Source organism: Megascapheus bottae, chromosome 21, assembly GCF_031878675.1.
Source record: "Megascapheus bottae isolate mThoBot1 chromosome 21, mThoBot2.hap1, whole genome shotgun sequence".
NCBI lineage: Eukaryota > Metazoa > Chordata > Mammalia > Rodentia > Geomyidae > Megascapheus > Megascapheus bottae.
The window spans coordinates 1,502,865-1,523,993 of NC_143529.1; the positions used below are offsets into that span (position 1 = coordinate 1,502,865).

General features: G+C 35.1%; 1 protein-coding gene across 3 annotated transcripts in view; it reads left to right on the plus strand.

The window, feature by feature from the left end:
• Gulp1 (GULP PTB domain containing engulfment adaptor 1) overlaps window positions 1-21,129 on the plus strand; it is a 212,881-nt gene that overhangs the window by 55,388 nt on the left and 136,364 nt on the right. For all 3 annotated transcript variants that reach the window (XM_090354453.1, XM_090354452.1, XM_090354454.1), the window contains exon 2: window positions 19,177-19,305. The gene's annotated coding sequence lies outside the window, so the exon portion shown is untranslated. The remainder of the gene's footprint in view (window positions 1-19,176; window positions 19,306-21,129) is intronic.

Below are 21,129 nucleotides of genomic sequence, written 5' to 3' on the forward strand. Positions count from 1 at the left end.
CATTCTTCATTATTATGCTTTTTTTCTCCTTTTTTTTGGTGTGTGTGTTGTCAGGAGGGTCTGTCAAAGGACTTGAACTCTGGGCCTGGGAGCTGTCTCTGAGCTCTTCAGCTCAATGCTAGTGCTCTGCCACTTTAAGCCATGGTACCACTTCCAGTTTTTTGGTGGTTTATTGAAGATAAGTGTCTCACAGACTTTTGTACCCACGCTGTGTTTGAACCGCAATCCTCAGATCTCAGTTTCCTAAGTAGCTAAGGATTACAGGTGTGAGCCACCAGTGCCTGGCTATTATACTCTACAAAGGTGCTTCTTAGAGAGAAAAGTTACAATAAAATTAGGAGTTAATACATGAATTGAAAAATAAGCAACCATGAGTGTTTCAGAGAAGTGAAGAGACTAGCACAGTAGACCAGGAAGGCAGCATGAAAAACAATCATAGAAGGATGTTGGTATTGGGGATTTGTGCAGAAAGAATATGACCCAAGGAGAACAGAATAGTGAATGTCAGATACTGCAGAGTGCTGCTGTAGGTATGGTAGGAGAGGTTACTAGGGTTGATTTTCTCTCATAGGGAAAGAAAACTCTTGTATGAAATGTCAAACTACTTAAATAGCTTCAAATCGATGTCAAAATAGTGAGCTATCATCCTACCAAATCTTGAAGATAGTAAGGACAGAATGTCAAGTTAGCCATCTAATCAAATCCACATTTGTCATGTGGGATCTAACACTCCTTCACAAGCAATCGTGAAAATGAGTGATGATTTTGTTTGGCTTTGAGGATTAGGAGAAAGAAGAAAAAGTTCAGGATTGTCTGAAGATAGAAATCTATAAAGATTTCAAAAAGTAAAGATAACATAAATAGTTATCCATGATACAGTCTCACCAGAATGTGGGCAAAATGTTCTGATGTTTCATAAGACTTCATTTTCCTGGAGTCAATTTTAATACTATTGTAGAAAAACAGAAAAATAAATAAAAACAATGTTTTGATTAATGCTTTTTACAGTAATGTTTTGTACATCCATGCATGAATGTACACATTATTTTTAATGAACACTTTCTTGAATTACGAGACTTGAGATACCACAAATAGTTAATTCCACTGAAGATGCAGACAAAAAAATCACTTTGGTATATCATTTCATTTTTCAAAAGAAATATTGTTCATTATTATTAATGATTTATAAGCAGAAAGGTCCATGCTACTTTCTATTCTTGTTGATGATAACAAAAGAGGTTGATAAATTTTAAGAGGATTAATGATGTCTTTCTAAATCTGTAAAAAGTTGTATGAGTGATAACTGTTACTATATATTTTTAATTGTTTTTGAGGTGTGTGTACAGAGGGATTAAAATTTCATAATTCCGTTAACATGTATATTTCTCTTTTGGATAATATCACCTGCTCCTTCACTGCTCTCCTTTTTCCCCTCCAGTCCCTGCTTAAAAGATTCATTGCATTTTCCACACAGTGTATAAAGAATGTCATGATTGCATCTGTTCACACATCCTTCCTCCCTTTCTGTGCCCCCCTCCCTCCACCTTTCAACAACAACAAAAAAATCCAAAAAGAAAAAGAAAATGGACACACAAACATCACCAGCACTACCAAGAATAACTTAATCATGTTTCTGATTCTTGGTATTCATTTTGATAAACAATATTTTTAAAGTTCAGGGGAGTTATGCCTTTGGGTTCTTTCCCCAGTGATATCTTCCTTTGTCTGATTGTTTCATGGGTGAATGTCTAGGGTCCTCTAAGTTATCACGTCCCATTACCAAATACATTTATATGTATTTATATGTTAGCAGACTTACTTTGTGTACTTACATTCCCTCTGCATCTCTTTCTTTGTGTCTTCCTTCCTTCTCCCCTCTGGCTTAAAAGGCAGAAATTTACTTCACATGGTTTTGTATTCCATAAGTCCCAGGTTCAAAGTGGGTGCTATGTATTTTTCCTTTTATTGTGATCTGTGTATTTGTATGCTGTGATCTTACTGTGCTTTCAGAGACTTGTCCTCTCCTTTTCTCAGAGCAGATACTTTGCTTTGTATCTGTAAACAACTGTGTGGTTTCCTCTTCTTCATATTTAAAAATCAATTGAAATAAATATCACCCCTATTGAAAAAAAAAAGCAACCATGAAATGACTTATCAAGAAATAAATTTACATGAAAACCATATTTGAGACAATAACAATATTTTAGATGATTTAAAGTAATCTAGAAATATTATTCTTACCTTTGATAATAACCGTAGGATATTTAAAATGTCTGGATAGGAAAACCATAAAATTTAAATAAGTAAAGGTAATGTGTATATGTGTTCTGGAATTGTTACTCTGATGTTTTCTTATTTCCTTGAAATAAGATGAGCAAAATAAATAATTACTGGAAGAAATATTTAATTATATATTTAAGATTATAATTTTATACAGTATTTTATATGATGATAACTAAAAGTAAGCTTTCTTTAAACACCAATTGAATGAGTCTTTCTTGTAAATTCACTAATTTAATTAAGAGTGCTGATACTGGAAATCTGTTTCTACTCCAAAAAATTAACTAATAGCACAAAAGTTCTGCTCAGTCATATGGTTCAAATAATAGAGTGCCTTCATGGCAAATATGAGTTAAACCCCAAGATTGCCCTGTCCTCTCAAAACAAATGAACAAACAAATACAGCAGCACTATTGTCTGTGCAGAAATGGACTCGGTTGTACTTTTTTTTTTTATGTTCATCCTGGCATTTGAAAGCAGGGCCTGAGTACTAACCTTGAGCTTTTTTTATCCTTAAGATTAGCACCCTACCACTTGAGCCACAGTTCCATTTCCGGTTGATTTTGTTGCTGACATTGGATTTTTTTTTTTTTGATAGTGTATTGGAGGTAAGAGTCTCATGGACCTTCTTGCTCAGGTAGCTTCAAAACACAATCTTCATATCTTCACTTCTGAGTAGATAGGATTGCAGGCATGAGCCCCAGCGTCTAGCTGATTATATTTATTTTGAGAAGGGAACTAAAATTTTTAGTTATTATTTTCAAAAACTGGCATAATTATGCTAAGACAGTTATAAAGGAGTGTCAGAAAGTTTGTCCATTGTAATTTTCTTCATAGATAAATTATTAACTTATTACATTTATTAAATGAAGTTAAAATGGATTTGAAAAGAAAAAAATGCATAAAATTTCCAAATGTTTTGAAGGATCTGTAAAATGGTATCCATAATCCTTTTATTTCCTTGGAGTGTGTGTGTGTGTGTGTGTGTGTGTGTGTGTGTGTGTGTGTGTGTGTGTGCGTGTCTATGTATGTCAGTGTGTGTTCGTGTTTAACCCAGGACCTAGGTATGCACTGTCCCTTAGCTTTTTTAGTCCAGGCTGAGGCTCTCATTGGAGTGACAGCTCTACTTCTGGCATTTCAATGATCAATTACAGGTAGAGTCTTGTGGACTTTTTCTGCCCAGGCTGGCGCCCAACCATGATTCTCAAATCTCAGCTTCTGCATAGTTAGAATTACAGACATGAGCCACCAACTCATTTGCTTACATATTTTAGACATGAATTTATTATATTAACAAATATGTTACAGTTTTATGATTGGCACTTTACCAACTGTTAGAGATATGGTGATATGCAAAGCAATACCTAATTATTATTTAGTCTGTGGAGTATATGTGCTATGAAGTAGAGAGAAATGGAATAGACTGTGTTTAACAGCCATTAAACTGAAAGGAAAAACACTGAAATAAGGTATTGCCTAATAATTCATACTCTATCTAAATCAAACTTTTACAGCTTGTTATTGGATGCATTTTTTGTTGTTATCAGCTTTCTTTGTTGCATTTACACCATACAAAATCACAACCTTTGATTAGACTAAAAAATTAAGTTCAGTTTGGAACATTTGCATATTTTATTGCTTTGAGTATAGGTGGTGGATTGATAGTTGTAGGTATGATGAGCTGCATGGAATTTTCATGTATTTCTTACTGGCTTAGGTTTATAAAGAGAAAGTAAGTGTTACGCATACACTAGTTGCCATTTGTTTTTCCTTATAGATTCGAGAGGGAATGATTTCACTCATCTACTGATTAATTCATTTTAATTTGAGAGGTTGCTCGTGCACTGGCAAACTTTAAGATTAAAGACAAATATCTAAGTCTTGATGGCAAAGAAGAAAGAATTGGTAAGAAAATACAGGAGATAAACACCAGAGACTAGCTAAATGCAGAATATTTGTATTCTGATTGTTCAGTAATTTATGAACATAGTTGTTTAAAAATTTCTTCATTATTATGACTCGTTGACATTTTGTAGCACCTTGAGAGCTCCTTGAAGTTGGAGGGTTTTGTTTCCCTACTGGCAGTATAGTGTGTTCTCTCTTGATCTCAAGTTCCCTTTGATGGACAGCCTGCAGTTAGTCTCTCACTGATGTACTTTGATGATATCATTTACATCATTTTTAGAGTCTCTGCTTCTGATCTTATAAATAGCATCACTGTTGACTACAGAGTGCATCCTGGACAAAATTGACTTAACTTTATTCGAAATGACTAATAACTTTGAGGGAGAGACTTCCAATCTCAACCCCAAAATCTGTATTTATTTACCATAGGTCTTAAAGACTACCAATTAAACACCATAGACAGTGTTATGTTTTTACCTGACACTGATTTTTCAAGCAATTACTGTTTTCTGTACTAGCTAAAAACTACTCAAAGCATTCCTAGCTTGTTATTGCATCTTTTCTTTTTTTGGCATCAAATCTTGGATTCCTCAACAGTGGCAAATTTTTTTTGTTAAAGAATTTATTAACATTGATTTTTACATCATATTTCAAAGGACGTGTTTAACAAACAAGTATACAAGAAGGGAATCTCTATGTACAATCACTGGCACTTAGATTTTAGAACATAATTAAAATTAGGCTGAGAGTTTGTATGTCATAGATACATATTAATCTATGTAATATAACATTATGTCTATAGAGTCATAGTGTTTATGTCTATGTAGTTGTATTTATATTTCCAAAACCATGTCCATAGCATTGGGTATGCAAAAATTGAGTCCTTGCTCTTGTACTGTTTGGGTCTAATAGCCACATATTAAGGATACCATGTGCCTTTTGTTCCTTTGGTCTTTACTTTTCTCACTCAACAAGATTCGCTATAGAATCATCCACTTCCTTGTGAATGAGTGGCAAGTTTTTTGGCAGTGAGGGGAGTGGGGCTATTTCCACCCATGAAACCATCATTCTGATTTCCTAAGAGAAAGATGGATGGAATTATTAATCTTGACTAAGTCAGTGATGGGGCCTTTTGTGTTAGAGGTGGGTCAAGTTGTACACGACATGTGATTCCTATATTGTTGAGTGTTCTTGTCTGGTAAGACACCAAGAAAGGATTGTAAGAGGAAACTGGCTTCAGTTTCTGGAAACATAGAAAGCCTAGCGCATTTATTTAAATGCAGAACAGCAAAACAAAACTATTTTCTAGTAATTTTATTGTGGAAATTTAGAATCCATTTTAATATCTGATTTTAAAAATTGAAAAATAAATGGCCCAAATAGCAGTCTTGATTTTAATGTACCACACATGTTTTAGTTACCAAACGATTGAAAACTATAATCACTCAAAGCAATCATAGACTTTTTCTGGTTGTATAAACCTGAAAAGCTAATTATTCCCCCAATAAATGAGCAATTTAAAGCTTTTGCTTGAAAGGTCACCACACTGAGAAGCATTGAGCAGATGACAATTGTAGATATATTAACCATGAAATGTTAAATGTTAAGTGTTACAAGGTAAATGCTAAATTCTACATGGTTTCCAGTGTCTTTGGTAAGGTGTGCATATCTTTATTTATGCTGATCATTTTTTTTCAGATTCTCTTCCTTAGGTATCTTTTCATTGATCATTTCATTTTATATTTTCAGTAAGTTTTTAACTTGTAATCATAAAACTAATATACAGAGGGGTTACCATTTCATAAGGCAGGTAATGAGTATATTTATTTTTGAACAAAATCACCCTTTTCCCTCTTCCAGTTTTATTGATCATTTTAAAGAAACATTAAATTATTTAAATTAGAATCTTTGGTTGTGGGGTGGAACCTGAGGTCAGTGATGTAGCTAAAGGACACACATACCACATCACATGGACCATAAAACAGGAATAACCCTAGCTTGAGATACAGCAGACAGTATTCTAGAGATGGAATGGAGCTGAGGCGGGGTTAGGAATATAAATCAGCTCCTGTATATATTGGATATATTTGTATTTTGTTATTTGAAATTGGATAGGGAAGGGGGGAAAACAAGATGAGGGGTGGAGGTGAGGGGGAGGGAAATGGGGACCAAGACATGAGAAAGGGTATCAATGTATGTGAATTAATACACCTCCTATCTGGCAAATATAATGTAACCCTTCTATTAATTACAATAAAAATATATGAAAAAAATCAGCTCCTGTAGAACCTTTGGGTCATTAATGTGCAAAGAAACAAAAACATTCACTGTGACTTTGATGTGATCACAGAGGGGGAAAAAAAGAGATATTTGATATAAAACATTTGATGTTATGAGTTTTCAGATGTCTACACCTAAAACACCTAGGTAATTGTTTTTGCAGATTAATTGAAAGCAAAGGAAGCTGTATTAGTGAAAATTGATACCCATTTATGCAGCTTTTGAAAACCTGATTTAGAAAGCAGCTAAGTGCTCTCCATGCCTTTTATGTAAATAGTGATAATTGTTCTATTATGATGGATGGAGACAGCTTTCCTTTAGGACTATGTTCAAGTCATTTATGTGCAGTAACACTTTTCCTTAACGCAAATGTGCTCTGTCAAAATGTAGCTTCTATTATGATTGCCTGCCTTTCCAACTTTAATTATGTTTTCTTTTTCATGACATCATATTCTTTCTAAATGCAGATTTAAATTGTCAGTTGAATTTTTTAAATATAAAAATTATTTCACAGCATCATTAGGAATCTGAATTACATGCTCATGACCAGTTGCCTGTCATGTCTTTCTACATTTCCATCAAGGATTTAGTTGTTGCAATTAACGCATTCTCATTGTTAATGAGGAAACCAACTCTCACCATTTTTTGTGACAGCATTATGAATAAAACTTTGGAGATATCCCAAGGAAAATTATTGTCTATGTGATATAAAATAAGGAATCATGTTAATTGTATGCTTTGAGGTTTCAACACATAATCTTAAAATACATTAAAAACTGCTTAATATTTTTATCCAAGTATTTTCCAAACATGTTTGCCCATGTGGAACCATTTTATCTATGTGTGTAAAGCATCTGCTTCTTTCAAGAGTGGGTGTTTTACAGAATTCATTTTGAGTTCTACATAAAGAACTTTTATTTCTGCAGGAGGTAATATTAATGATGTCTCACATGCATATGTTTGAGAACAAAACTGAGGGACTTAGGATTTTTTTTCTGCTATTAAGCAGATGTGAGCTTTATTCCTTTATCAGTGCCACCAGGACTTTCACATAAACCTGTTGGTAGTTTGTAGTTGTACTTCGTACTTGTTAAATTTAAATTCATAGGTGACTCCATGTTTTGTTATGAAAAGCGTAATTATGGTATTTTCTTGCCATTATAATAAGCTTTGAGCTGTTAAGTGACATGAATCTTTTCTCCTTATCACTCCTTTTATGGTTGGTTTTGGGCTGGAACTCAGGGGCTGGGTGCTTTCCCTTTGTTTTTGTGCTCAAGGCTGTACCTAATCCTCTACCACTAGAATCACAGCACTATTTCCATATTTGAGTAGTTAATTGGAGATAATATCTCATGGGGACTTTTCAGCCTCAACTGGCAGATCCTCAGATCCTTGATCCTTAGATCTCAGCCTCCTGAATATAGGAATGAGCCATGAGTGCCTGCCCTCATTTATTCTTTGTATCCATTTAAAAGATTGATCATGTTGACCAAGAGAGGAGATAGAATGCTGGCCAAGAGAAGAGACTATTCTTTGGTCCTTCTGGTATACATAATGGATTTTACTTTTCACCTAACATAAAATGTTTGAAGCTTTTGAAGAATTAGCACTTCTTACTTCCAACAAGTAATGAGAATATAAAAAAGGACATAGAGACTTAATGAGAAATGACTTTTGTCTAATTAGTGAAAAAACAAGGGATTGTCTTGGATTGTAAAGACAAGTGGGTGAACTAGCTAAATGATTTGAAAGACTTTTCTGCGCTTAATTTCTCCAAAGTTGTAAAAATAGGTTGTTGAAAACCTGTCTTTCTTTCAATTGCCAGTATCTTTCCTATTAATGTTATTGTCTGCTTTTTCCTTTAGAAAACGTTATTTTGGGAGTCAGATGTATTTCTAACAGACTGGAATTGTATTATCAATAACCATTGGTGCCTTTAAGGGCTTGTTTACTTTTGAGTAATTATATTTCTGCATGTAACATTTTTATCTACAGATAACAGATATGTACCAATTCTTATCTACAGATAACAGATTGGTCTGCATGTAACTTCATGCAAGCAGTCTTTGAGGAATTGAGTCCAGTGGGCTGAAAATACTGGAAGCAATGGGTAGACCTCTATAAGTGATTGACTAGAATTGAATCTAAGGTGTTTTAAGGGAGAAAATCACAAAGGAACACAAATATTATACTTAATGTTCCAAGAAAGTATAGATAATCACCTTCCGAGGAAGAATACTTAATAGATGGATGACAGAATGAAAGTTTGCATTTATGAGTTACCATTACAGGAGATCAAACTAAGAACTAGGAAAAACTACAAAGCAGAACTGGTCCAATACTGAAGGCACATACTACTTATCAGTTTCTTACACTAGTTAGGGAGGAGATGAAATTTATTGTTGAACTTTTCTCATAGAAAAAAATAACACTAGTTGTAGTTACAAGATGCACAGAGTTGATTGAAAGGAAGAAATAGAGCATAACTTCATGAGTTGACATTTCAAGGCAAGAAATATAAGGAGGACAAGCTTTAGTAGTTGTGAAGATAAGCAGTTATTTGGGCATGGATAATTTGGTGTAGTGAATTTTAGGTAGTGTAGTCTTTGAAATCTATAAAATCTAATACTGAAACTTGCAAAATGATGTTTAAAATCCTGCATATTATATATACATATCTCTCTATATACAGGTACACATTCATCTATAATATATGTGATATATAGCATATAACATTATATATATCATATATAGAGGGCTTTAATGTTTGTTACTGCTGCTGTTTCTTGTTTTTGTTTTTGTTTTTTTGCCAGTGCTGGGGCTTGAACTCAGGACTTGAGCACTATCCTTGGACTTTTTCAAGTCTAGTGCTCTATCACTAGAGCCATGGCACTACTTCCATCTTTTTCTATGTATGTGGTACTGAGGAATCAAACCCAGGGCTTCATGCATGTTAGGCCAGCATTCTACCTGTTGGCCATGCTCTTGGCCCACTGCTGTTGCTTTATCATGAGTCATCTTTAGAGCTTGCTGTCTTGCCTCTAGGATGGTCAGCACAATTATTGATTTACATCAAATAAAAAAGCAAATAAACAAATTTCAACCTCACCATTCCGCTTACAGTGCTCTAGCAATGGGTATCCCTCTTTTGTAGATCAGTGCTTTCAGACTCCTCCCCAGGAAAGTTTCTGTTGCCTTTTTGCATGTGGGCAGAAAGGCATGTTGAGATTCTTATTGTTTCCAAGCTTATTTGATTTACTTACTGGTGCAGAGAGTGAATCCAGCCAAAAGTAAATTTTGTAATTTTTAACAGCATGTTTGCTAATTTGTTTTTGCTTATTTTCCTCAGCTCCAGTCTCCGATCCATTGGGAAACATAGTTATGATTATCTTGAGCAAATTTTTTTATTGGTTTTGAAGACAACCACTCATGATGTTACTACGCAGTGCTACGCAGAGTTTATTAGAGCACCATTTATGGCTGCTTTGTTTGTTTGCTTGTTTTCTGCTTGCTTGGTAACAAATATTTGTTCATGTGGCAGAATTTTGCTTGTGTCTCTCTTAATTTTACTAACTACTTTAGTGATTGTTTAAGAGGAGTCTTTAGCATTCCTGGGGGGTGACTTTTATTTACTAAAAGGAACCTAATAACTGTTGAAGGCTTATTGGATTAAGTCTTATTGCATATTCGCCCAGCAAAATAATCTACAGAAATGTTCAGGGTTAGTGGGCATTAGGAAGTGTGAGTTAAGAGAAGGCATGGCATTAAGAAAGATGCCTTAAGGGTCCTAAAATTTCCTGGGGCCCTTACTATACCTTGGCCCTGGGAACATGGGAAAAATGACTAACTAACTTGAATTTGCATTTCAGCTCAGAGATACTCATCAAGTTATGACAACTCTTCATTACACTTTCAGCAACTAACCAAGAAAGACGGACTGGGAGGAAGGAGAGGCAGGAGAGCATGGGAAGGAGGGAAGGAAGCTCTGGATGGGAACTTTATGTTTAATTATGACTAGAATTTAAAACTAGAAAAAAAAGAAAGAAAAAAAACAGTTCATACATCAGATAAACAAACCAAGAATACCAGAAAAGCAGAAATAACACCCCTAGACATAGTGGAATTTATAAAGTTCATAATGGTATGTGTAATTTTAAGACAACAGGCAAATTTCTTTTCATATTTATCTGAGAGTTAGCTATAGATATTTCTGTATCATCTGCCCCAGTATCTATCAGCTGTATTTAAACAAGCACTCTTTTCTATTTGAATCACCTTTCCATTCTTTTTTTCTTCCTTTTCTTTTTTTTTTTTTTTTGTTGCTTGTGGAACTTGAACTCTGGTCCTGGACACTATCTCTGAGCTCTTCATCACAAGGTTGTTACTCCTGCCTCTGCCTCTTCAGTGCTACTTCTGGTTTTCTGGTGGTTCATTGGAGATAAAATTCCCATGGACTTTAGTGCTTAGGCTGGCTTTGAGGAGTGATCATCAAGATCTCAGCCTCCTGAGTAGGTAGGATTATAGGCATGAGCCTCCATGCCTGGACCTTCTATTCTTTTTTTTTTTTTTTTTTGCCAGTCCTGGGCTTGAGATCAGAGCCTGAGCAGTGTCCTTGGACTCTCTCAAGCCTAGAGCTCTACTACTTAATCCACAGCACCATTTCCGGCTGTTTTCTATGTATATGGTACCAAGGAAAAGAACCTGGGTCTTCATGCATGCTAGGCAAGCACTCTACCACTAGGCAAAACTCATGGCCCTTCTTTTTTTAAGTCTATTTTATTGTTATTGTAAAGAGAGTTACGGTCATATCAGTCAGGTAATGAATACAATTTCTTCTTGAACCATGTCACCTCTCCTGTTCTATCTACTTATGTCTCTCCCCCAAACTCTTCCTTTTACTCCCTCCCTCTGGTAGTAAAAATGTAGGCTTTAATATTTTCTTTTGTTGTTTGTTCCTTTTAATTCAATCCACTTTGTTGAGCAGCTATCTGTAGTTTAGACTTGGTTCTTTTCACTCTAGAGTACGTACTGTCAGCTCCCTGATTAAGGTAACATTCCAGATACTTCCCCTACACTACACACATTATTTGTTGTGGTAACAGATGAATGGTGATGTTATCTTTATATAAGGCTAAATTTTAGCTTATATATTCAGATAATAGGACATAAATTCCTTGAAGGTTGAGAATCTATTTTGTTAGTTGTTTAAACTACTCTGTGAATATATCCCTGACACACAACACATACACATACTGGTTAAATGAATTCATGCTAATTACAGTAATGACTTTACAGTTTCCAATTTTCTTTTTATTTTAACCTTTGCCAGTGTCCTTGTAGACTGGCCTGAAGGGTCGAAGAGGTGGACAGGTGCTGGGTGAGTTTTCTCAACTGCAGGACACATAGTTGAGTTATCATGAGTGAACAGCTGAATCCTGTCCAGTGTTCTCAGACTACCTCCAGGCACTTTGGAGGAAATAGATCAACTCTGGGTATCCAGGAGAAAGCATCAGGGAGCTTCATCTTGTGGGTACAGGACAATGAAGAATCAGGTGGTGTTTATTATGTGGACACCCAGGGATATAACAGGTGTTCTTGTTATAGCCTGGGCCTGCTCATGTCAGTGAGTTTGGATTTGTCATGTTTTAGTTTATGGAGGGAAAGGATGAGGGAAGTATGGTATAGTTCTAGGAATTCACAAACAGCTACCAAGAAATTAACAGTTATATGTTAAAGCCCAAAGAAGGATATGTAATTAGATACTTCCCTTTTAAAGGGAGAAGAAAGAGCGCCTCTCAGGGTTCCAAAAATCAGCACTGCCCTCAGTAAGAAGAGGTGCCAACATCACTGAGAAAGAATGGAAAAGCTTTCTTTGTTAAATTACTTTGGCTGTACAGTAGTTCTAATTATGAAGCTTGGAAAAAAGGATGTGGAGATGAAGTATGGATTCATTTATATGGATTAGTCTGCCTCTTTCTTTTTCTCCCTGTGGTTCTTCTTTTTCAATTCCTTTACATTCTATCTCCTATCTCTTCCTACTTTGCCTTTCAAACTTCCCTTTCTCTTATTCTCCTCTTAGGTGAGGCTGCATTTTATGTTTTGGAATGTTTTAGTTTGTTTACTTTTCCCCCTGGACTTTAGGTATACAGTTGACAATCTAGGTATATATTTAACTCCATGAGATTTTAATGTATGGTAAAATTTGGTATCAATATTCTAATGTATTACTAAGAATAATCTAGGAAAAATGTGCAATTATTCCTGGTGTTGAGGGATCCATAAACTTGAGACTACATTTGTTTTCTTGACACAGTGATGTAGTGTAACAGTATGTTTATTTTATCCCCATCTTAAAAAAAAAGCACCAAATGCCTTAAGCGCTACAGTACTAAAGAAACCATAATAAAATTATATGTGCTGTATTTTCCTTGTAAGGAAAGAGAAATACCATGTCATAAGTTTGTTCGTTGTTTTTACTCCTGAGTTAGTTAGGAAAAATATGTATCTTCAAATTAAGTGCATGTTTCTATTTTTGGAGATAATATTTTTTGTGATTTGAAATATATAGCAAATTTCCATGGACTTTTTTCTTTTTATTGGTGTAGTATAATTCTTTGCAAATTAATTGAATAGAATAAATAAAAAATATGTTTACATTGTTATGTGTGATGCAGTTTTGCTGCTGCTACCACATTAATAGTCTAGCTGGATATAAAGATACTTCTCAGAAGTAGTGGTGTTAGGTTCCTTTTGCACGGAAGGAAAGATACACACTCAGGCTACCACAGTAATTCAGCAATTCAGGGCCGAAGAACAGCTGTGTGAACCAGGCAAGATGAGCTGATTCAGAAATGAAAAGTAGCTTGTATAGTTCTAGTGAGCAGATTCTCTCTCTGCCCCCTAGTGACAGAGGTGTTCTCCACCAGCATGCAGCTCACCTATTTTCCTGCCACAGCAACCCAAAGGCACTTACTATTGAGCTCATGCTCAAATTCCAAGTCCTGATCACTCACAACAATGGTTACTGGGTTTATAGTACTTTATTTCCTTTCTTCTCCTTTGCCACCTTTCTCCACCTCTCAGACCTCCCCCTCCATCTCTTTCTTTCAATATGATGCTGTTTTCTGCTTCAGCTACAAATAAACTGAATAAAAATCTACTGTGTGTACTTCGTTCAGACTCTTCATTGTACCTTTGTTTAGGTGGAGCTTTTGTTCCTGGGGTAGGGAGGGTATTCTATCCTGCTTAAAACTTTCTGGCCTTGTCAGAGGGAGGGCTTAGATTCTGTGAATCAGGGTAGGTTATTCTTCCAGCAGAAATATAAGAAATAGACTATGGATGTGATCTGCAGGAATAATGGGCATTTTCTAAAAACACTGATAGCTACTCTGAGTGTAGTGACAAGCTACTTTGGCATGTGGATTGCAGGTTGGACAACGTGCAGGACCTAGCCCAGTGAATATTGATCATTGACTTTGACTGTGAGTGAAGCAATCAGAGAATGTGAAGCAACTACTTTATCATTTATTTGATGAAGTTTTCTTTGTGATGCATATTTTACTTACTAGCTCCTTTATTTAATTCAACATTTTATGGTTTATTTCAACCCTTAGCTGGGAAATAAAAGAAATATATAACTGGCTTCTACAGGATGTGAAGCTTACTTTAACATTTAATGTGTAACTTACTTTAATAAGACTAATTTTTTAAAGATGAACTGCATTTTTATTAAAGAATTTATTAACATTGATTTTTTACATTATATTTCAAATGATGTGTTTAACAAACAGTATTCAAGAAGGGAATCTCTATATACAATTACTGACACTTAGATTTTAGAACATAATTAAAATTAGGTTGAGGGTTTGTATGTCATATGTACACATTAATCTATGTAATAAAACATGTCTATAGAATCATAAATTTTTATGTCTATGCAGTTGTGTTTATATTTCCAGTACCATGTCCAGAGCATTGGGTACACAAATATTGAGTCCTCGCTCTTGTACTGTTTGGATATAATAGCCACATATTAAGGATACCATGCACCTTTTGGATGACTCTCTCTCCCTCCCTCCCTCCCTCCCTCCCTCCCTCCCTCCCTCTCCCTCTCTCTCTCTCTCTCTCTCTCTCTCTCTCTCTCTCTCTCTCTCTCTCTCTCTCTCTCTCTCTCTCTCTCTCTCTCTCTCTCTCTCTCTCTCTCTCGGTCAGGGAGCTTGAACTTGGCCTGGGTGCTGTCGTTACCCCTTGAGCCAAGTCCCACTTTCCATTTTCCAGAAGTTAACTGGAGGTAAGAGTCTCAGGTCCTTTTGTGCCAGGGCTGGCTTTCAGCCTTGATCCTCAGATCTCTGCCTTCTGAGTAGCTAGGATTACAGACATGAGCCACTATGCCTGGCTGTTTTCTCTTTTTTTGAATAAATTGCTTTTCTGCACAGTTTCTGAGCAAGAGCTTGGAAATTCTGCAGTTGTTACTGAGGAAAGCACAGTCCAAGGCTTGATTTTTTTTAATATAAGAAGAGTTTTTATTTCAAAAGTACTTATTACTCTGTTTATGGAGAGAAAAGTGAGAACTTGCCAGTTGTTTGATTTTTTTTTTGACAAGATGAAACCTTAGACTTATTAAATGATTTTCCTATCCAGCATCTTTCCCAAATATTCATTGCAAATTTACTACATACCAGGTTCTTTTGTACTAGGGAGAAAGAATGCAAAGCAATATTTTAAAAGCTATTTTAGATATACAGTGAGAAAGCTGAAAAGATGAAAGTAGCTTGGATACTTACACTTTCCTTGATTAGGCAGCAATTTTCATTCGTTTGTATAAGTGTCTGCAATATTCTTTCCAGCTCCATGCTGCATCTGTTTTCTGTAGCAGATATTCTTGTGTTAGTAGAAAAAGTAAGTTTCATCACCATTCCATTTGACATGGAAAACTTTGTAGCTTAGATTACTTACGTGGTTGCACTTGATTTACAATCAGTATGATTTTTCCTATTCCAGTACTATCAATAAAAACTTAAAGTTCACCAAAACCCAAGTCAACTGATAAGCAGCTCTGAAGAATTTAGCATGAAAATTAGGAATATTCTTCTCCAACTGTAAGAATGAAGAAAAGTCGTGATCTGAGTTTTGATATTAACTCAGTTCTAGTGTTGATTTTCATTTTGGTAAAAGAAGGAAAATCCAAACCTACAGAGGGGACAGGGTTATTTTGAAAATACTTTATATCAGTCAACAATTTTGAAAAATGACAAGAACTTTACAAATCCATTTTCAGAGGCTGACAAATTATACAGACTAGTACCTTACTCTTAATATGGTGTTATTATAACATTTACAATTAATGAGTTAATTTTTACATGTATAGCCTCTACTAGATTAAAAGCTAAAATTCTTTATGTATATTGCAGTCTGTAGTATATCCAAACACTGAACTGGTATTCAATAAATGTTCATTAAATAAGTAAAATGAAGGAGGGCAGTGCACTCTGGTAGCTCACATCTATAAACGTAGCTACTCAAAGGCTGAGATCTGAGAACCAGGGTTCAAAGACAGTCCAGTTAAAAGTAAGATACTCTTACGTCCAGTTAACCAGCAAAAATTCAGTATAGCATAGCCCAAATGGTGTAGTTACAGCCTTAAGCAAGAAGGCTAAGAACTTCAGTTTGAATTAAGTATTAGTCTCTCTCTCTCTCTCTCTCTCTCTCTCTCTCTCTCTCTCTCTCTCTCTCTCTCTCTCTCTCTCTCACATACACACACACACACACACACACACAAACATACACACAGCTCTTGAAAGGATGAGGAAAGAATATATATATATATTATATATATATTATATATATATATTGTCGATCATGGGGCTTGGGCTCTGGACCTGGGCACTGTCCCTGAACACTTTAGATCAAGGCTACCACTCTAACCCTAGAGCCACATCGGCACTTCAGGTATTTTAGTGGTTAATTGGAGCTAAGAGTCTCAAGGTCTTTAATGCCTAGGCTGGCTTTGGACTATGTTCCTTAAATCTCAAACTCCTGAGTAGCTAGGATTACTGGCATGAGCCACTGTGCCCAGTTAAGAATAATTTTTATATATTTTAAAATAATTTTTTATGATTTTTATCCTAATTGATTTTAGAAACTACTGAATTATTTTTTATTTAAAAATATAGATGTGGATAATTAGTTATCTATCTAACACATAGGAAAAGGTAGGCCCATCAAAGAAAAAAGCTAAATCCTTGATCCTTCTGCTTCTAACTGTGAGACTGAAAGATTTTTTTTTCATTTCCATTTCAAGTTTTTTCCTATAAATGGTTACAGAAAAATATCAAGAAAGATGTGCTCCAGGCTGTATTGTCTTTATTAGTTGTCTTACATGAAGTTTTCATTTTCCAAAGGAAAGTATTGTGCTGATTTGATTTTAAGTATTTTCATGCACAGCCAAGGGATGAAGACAGGTTTGCTTAATTTTATCTAGTGAGGAGTTCCACAGGAAAGTGATTTCCTGGAGGTGATGGCGGTACTCTATAAGTGTTGCCTAGTCTTATACTGTTCCCACCGACTCCTCTAACTTCTTTTTTCCTTATTGCTCTTTCCTAAGATCATCTCCCAAATATACTTCTTGAAACTAAATTGTAACCTCAGAGTTTGCCTCTGGAGCAGCTTACACTAAAATCTCTACTTTATTTCTAAAGTTATATTAGATAATGTAGATAAATTTCTTTTTCTTTTCTTTTTATTTTTTTTGCCAGTCCTGGGGCTTGAACTCAGATCCTGGGCATTGTGCATTGTCCTTGGACACTTTTTTGCTCAAGGCTATAGCTCTGCCACTTGAGCCACAGCACTGCTTCTGGCTTTTTCTATGTATGTGGTCTTGAGGAATTGAACCCAGGTCTTTGTCCATGCTAGGCAAGCACACTACCACTAAGCTACGCTACTGGTCCATTAAATTTTTAAAGAAGATTTTTGCCTAATGTGAAAAAGTATAGTTTTCAGATTGTTAAGATGGCTGAGATGCAAGCACTGAACCAGGAATTAATAGTACTTGATATCCAAAATTGAAAATTTAAAAACAACATATACGAAGCTCACCAGGCATAACTACTATTTGTGTCAAAGTATTCATTTGAGTCTTAGGAAGATAGGAATAAAGATTTGTGCTAAATCATTTCAAAATGATTTTTACAAGAATGATTTATTTTACGAAATTTCTTGGTATAATCTGAATTAATGTTAGAAGCAATTTGAAATACATAACTGAAAAGGAAGACAATTTGTGCTGCTGTGTTAATCTGAAAAGACATCTTCATACTACATGGCCTTATGTATCTAGATTTTGTTCTATTGTGCATTTCTGCTAGGAGAGCCCAAGGTTTCTAATGATTATGACAAATGAGGGAAACCATTGAGTCTATATTCCTTTGAGTCTGGCTTACTTCACTTAATATGATTTTTTTCTAAGTCTTTCCATTTCCTTACAAATGGGGCGATGTCGTTCTTTCTGAAAGCAGCATAGAATTCCATTGTGTGTAAATACCATATCTTGTTGATTCACTCATCAGCTGAGGGACATCTGGGTTGGTTCCATATCTTTGCTATGGTAAATAGTGCTGCAATGAACATCGTTGTGCTAGTGGATTTAGTATGTCCTTGTTTCTGGATGATTGGGTAAATGCCAAGTAGTGGCTGGATCATAGGGGAGTTCTATGTTTAGTCTTTTGAGGCACTGCCATACTGCTTTCCATAGTGGTTGAACGAGTGCACTCCCACCAACAGTGTAGTAGTGATCCCTCCTGTCTACATCCCCTCCAGCATCTGTTGTTGTTGGATTTCTTGATCATGGCCATTCTAACTGGAGTGAGGTGGAATCTTAGAGTTGTTTTGATGTGCATTAGGATATAGAAACAAAAGCCATATAATGAGTGACCATTGTCCTTAGTGTACTATGTTATTTCTAATCTCTTTTGATGACTCTTGGTTATCTCATATTGTTACAATATTTCACCTTGTTATCTGATATATTTTCTATATGCTTAATTGGTCATTTGAAATAGGATAGGGAAGGGGGGAATCAAGATGAGCTGGGGGTGGGGAAGAGGGAAATGAGGACTATGACATGAGAAAGGGTATCAATATTTGTGAAGTAATGCATCTTTTATCTGGTGAATATAATGTAATCCTTCTATCAATTACAATAAAATATATGAAAAATAAGACATCTTCATTTCTGTGTTGAGTAAATGTTCATGTCTTAACTAATAGTCTCATGCTTATTGCACTAAAATGAACAAAGGGATAAGCTTTCAATTCCCCAGCAAAGGAAGTAAAGATGAAAAAAAAATCAGTATTTTCTAATAATCAGTTTTACCTTCATAATATAACAAGCAGGGCACGTACCTGGCTGGTTTAATTAAGATGTGGAGGAGTTGAGCTACTTGTATAGGTTAAGAGAAAGATATAGATTTCTCTGTTCTCTTCTCTTTCTCTTCCTCTTTCTCAGCCAACTTTTAATGTGTGATAACAATTATGTATCCCTGAGTGAAGATAGTTCTTGTTCTATTATTTGCCACTATCTAGCAATCTGACTCACATACCAATTCAAAAAATTTGTTTTATTTTTTTCCTAAAAAATAACAAGAACCTTTAAATGTTTACAAAACCATACATCTTGGTTAAATGTACTAAGTACAGTTTTAATTTTATTCGTAGATATATTGTGATTCCATCTGACACACTGAAGAGGAAAGGTGACAGGAGGACTGTTGTGGTACAGCTGTATGATTGAAGCTGTGTGGAGCTCGGTGTCTGCATTTTTTCCACTGTATTTGGCCAACTCAGGTAAGAATGATTGCTATTACATTTCCAAGTGATATCACCTACTGAGTATTTAAGATATTATTTTGTTGCACAAAATGGCAAAATACAAAATGTAAAATAAAATTAAAGGCAGCAATGAATCCTATCCTTTAGAAATAACTGTTGTGCTCATTTTGTCCTATATCATTCTGTTGTTCCTTTTCCATTTACAAAAATAGTGATGATAGTATATGAATTCTTTGATTATTCTTTTTGTAGAAAATAGATTTTATTTTGTGCCAGTCTTGGGCTTGAGCTCAGAGCGTAAGCATTGTCCTTGTACTTTCTCAATGCTAGAGTCTACCACTGGAGCTTCAGCACCACTTCTGTCTTTTTTTTTTTTTTTTCCTCATGTGTGTGGTACCAAGGAATTGACCCCAGGTCTTCATGCATACTAGGAAAGCACTCTGCCACTAGGCCAAACTCCCAGCCCCTGTATTCTATTTTTAATTGTGTTTTATTGTCGGAGTATTGTATAGAGAGGTCAGGTAGTGGGTATATTACTTCTTGAGCATTGATACCCCTTCTCATGTTTTTGTCCCACTTGCCCTCCCCCCCACCCAATCATCTTGTTGTCTCCCTTTCCTTCCCTGTTTCAAATAAAGAAGCATATATACTATATACCACATAGCAAAGTCAGATACAATAACCACATAAGATTAATCTAAGTGGAAAAAAGAGAAAAGAAATAACTTCACATAGTACATTAAGAACAACAATTACAATGTTAAATCTCTTGTCTATATCCTAGAGTTCGTTTTATTAGTCTCATCCTATATGGCCATATGAATATAGCTTTTGAGCTATTGTGATCCTCTGCTAGGAGAATCCTAGATGTATAGCATATTAATTTTTACAAATGAGGGAAATCATTGAGCCTATGTTCCTTTGGATCTGGCTTACTTCACTTAATATGATTTTTTCCAAGTTTTTCCATTTCCTTACCAATGGCACAATGTCATTCTTTCTGATGACAACATGGAATTCCATTGTGTATAAATACCATATCTTTATTTGTTATATTCTTTGACACTATGAAAGTGTCATAGTTCCACTGTTTTTATATATAGCATAAATGGGTGACATTTATATTTAATATTCACTGACTATACTGATAGAAAGATTGATGCACACATGACAAAAATATCATCAACTAGTTCAACTGTGACGTTTAAAGGCTTCTTAGTTCTTATTGCTATGTTTACTTGCTGAAGATGGGAATCAGATTTGGTTTATATGAGTCAATTTTAAAACTTAAATCATAGGTTAACATGATCAGTACATCTATCTATTCATATTTTTTTCATTCAGTTAGGTATTAATCATAGTTTCTCATTCAGTGGATCTCATTAAGGAAAACTAGTTTGTATTGTATTCTAAATTCAAAATCAAGAAGTTTTCCTTTTCCATAGTTCTGGAACTTGTACTCAGGGTCTTGGCACCGTCCTTTAGTTCTTTTTTTGATCAAGACTTGCACTCTACTGCTTGATTCACGGCTGTATTCTGGCTTTTGATGGTTAGATCCTTAGATCTCCACCTTCTGAGAAGCCAAGTTTATAGGTATGAGTCATTGGCCCCCACCTACATTTTATTGTTTATTTTCTCTTACATATACTAAACACATATCAGATAGAACAATATTCAAATTTTTAGCAGACTGTCTGATATTAATTATCAACATAGAATAGGTTTTTATCAGTTTTACTCTGACACCAAAGGTGGAACAGTAGATGAATCCAAAAATTCAATAAAATCACTAAAGTCAGACTAACCTGAAAAGGAAACAACTGGAAAAGCAATGTAATT